Below are 2875 nucleotides of genomic sequence, written 5' to 3'. Positions count from 1 at the left end.
CTACTGACCCAGGAACTGTCCCTGTATATAACTACTGACCCTGTATATAGCTGCTGACCCTGTATAAGCTGCGCAATGTTATAGCTACTGACCCTGTATATAGCTACTGACCCTGTATATAGCTACTGACCCTGTATATAGCTACTGACCCTGGAACTGACCCTGTATATAGCTACTGTCCCTGTATATAGCTACTGACCCTGTATATAGCTACTGACCCTGTATATAGCTACTGACCCTGTATATAGCTACTGACCCTGTATACACCTACTGACCCTGTATATAGCTACTGACCCTGTATATAGCTACTGACCCTGTATATAGCTACTGACCCTGTATATAGCTACTAACCCTGGAACTCACCCCTCTGTATATAGCTACTGACCCTGTATATAGCCACTGACCCTGTATATAGCTACTGACCCTGTATATAGCTACTGACCCTGTATATAGCTACTGACCCTGTATATAGCTACTGACCCTGTATATAGCTACTGAGCCTGTAACTGACCCTGTATACACAGCTGAAGTCGGGCGTTTACATACACCTTAACCAAATACATTAAAAAACAGTTTTTCACAATTCCTGACATGTAATTCCTGACATTCCTCCTGACAGCGCTGGTGTAACTGAGTCAGGTTTGTAGGCCTGCTTGTTCGCACATGCTTTTTCAGTTCTGCCCAGAAACTTTCTATGGGATTGAGGTCAGGGCTTTGTGATGGCCACACCAGTACCTTGACTTTGTTGTCCTTGTGCCATTTTGCCACAATTTTGGAAGTATGCTTGGGGTCATTGTCCATTTGGAAGACCCATTTGAGACCAAGCTTTAACTTCCTGACTGATGTCTTGAGATGTTGCTTCAATATATCCACATAATTTTCCTCCTCACTATGCCATCTATTTTGTGAAGTGCACCAGTCCCTCCTGCAGCAAAGCACCCCCACAACATGATGCTGCCACCCCCGTGCTTCGCGGTTGGGATGGTGTTCTTCGGCTTGCAAGCCTCCCCCTTTTTCCTCCAACCATAACGATGGTCATTATGGCCAAACAGTTCTATTTTTCTTTCATCAGACCAGAGGACATTTCTCCAAAAAAGTACAATCTTTTGTCCCCATGTGCAGCCGCAAACCGTAGTCTGGATTTTTTATGGTGGGTTTTGGAGCAGTGGCTTCTTCCTTGTTGAGCGGCCTTTCAGGTTATGTCGATATAGGACTCGTTTTATCAATCAATCAAATGTATTTATATAGCCCTTCTTACATCAGCTGATATCTCAAAGTGCTGTACAGAAACCCAGCCTAAAACCCCAAACAGCAAGCAATGCAGGTGTAGAAGCACGGTGGCTAGGAAAAACTCCCTAGGAAAAACTCCCTAGAAAGGCCAGAACCTAGGAAGAAACCTAGAGAGGAACCAGACTATGAGGGGTGGCCAGTCCTCTTCTGGCTGTGCCGGGTGGAGATTATAACAGAACACGGCCAAGATGTTCAAATGTTCATAGATGACCAGCAGGGTCAAATAATAATAATCACAGTGGTTGTAGAGGGTTCAACAGCACCTCAGGAGTAAATGTCGATTGGATTTTCATAGCCGATCATTCAGAGTATCTCTACCGCTCCTGCTGTCTCTAGAGAGTTGAAAACAGCAGGTCCTGGACAGGTAGCACGACCGGGTGGACTGGGGACAGCAAGGAGTCATCAGGCCAGGTAGTGCTGAGGGCTAGGGTCCTAGGGCCCGGGTCCTCTGAGAGAGAGAAAGAAAGAAAGAGAGAAAGAGAGAAAGAAAGAAAGAAAGAGAGAGAGAAAGAGAGAGCATAATTAAATTCCCACAGGACACCGGATAAGACAGGAGAAATACTCCAGTTATAACAGACTGACCCTCGCTCCTTGACACAAACTATTGCAGCATAAATACTGGAGGCTGAGACAGGAGGGGTCAGGAGACACTGTGGTCCCGTCCGACGATACCCCCGGACAGGGCCAAACAGGCAGGATATAACCCCACCCACTTTGCCAAAGCACAGCCCCCACACCACTAGAGGGATGTCTCCAACCACCAACTTACCGTCCTTGAACAAGGCCGAGTATAGCCCACAAAGATCTCCCCCATGGCACAACCCAAGGGGGGGCGCCAGCCCAGACAGGAAGATCACGTCAGTGACTCAGCCCACTCAAGTGACGCACCCCTCCTAGGGACGGCATGGAAGAACACCTGTACGCCAGTGATTCAGCCCCTGTAATAGGGTTAGAGGCAGAGAATCCCAGTGGAGAGAGGGGAACCGGCCAGGCAGAGACAGCAAGGGCGGTTCGTTGCTCCAGAGCCTTTCCGTTCACCTTCACACTCCTGGGCCAGACTAGTCAATCAACCATAGGACCTACTGAAGAGATGAGTCTTCAGTAAAGACTTAAAGGTCGAGACTGAGTCTGCGTCTCTCACATGGGTAGGCAGACCATTCCATAAAAATGGAGCTCTATAGAAGAAAGCCCTGCCTCCAGCTGTTTGCTTTGAAATTCTAGGGACAATTAGGAGGCCTGTGTCTTGTGACCGTAGCGTACGTGTAGGTATGTACGGCAGGACCAAATCAGAGAGAAAGGTAGGAGCAAGCCCATGCAATGCTTTGTAGGTTAGCAGTAAAACCTTGAAATCAGCCCCTTGCCTTAACAGGAAGCCAGTGTAGAGAGGCTAGCACTGAGGCAATGGCTAGCTCAGTTTTACTGTGGATATATATATTTTTGTACCTGTTTCCTCCAGCATCTTCACAGGGTCCTTTGCTGTTGTTCTGGGATTGATTTGCACTTTTCGCACCAAAGTACATTCATCTCTAGGAGACAGAACGCGTCTCCTTCCTGAGCGGTATGACGGCTGCGTGGTCCCATGGTG

This window comes from Salmo salar, unplaced genomic scaffold (assembly GCF_905237065.1).
Source record: "Salmo salar unplaced genomic scaffold, Ssal_v3.1, whole genome shotgun sequence".
NCBI classification, from domain to species: domain Eukaryota; kingdom Metazoa; phylum Chordata; class Actinopteri; order Salmoniformes; family Salmonidae; genus Salmo; species Salmo salar.
The sequence above is the reverse complement of the archived record's forward strand: the minus strand, read 5'-3'. Positions refer to the sequence as shown.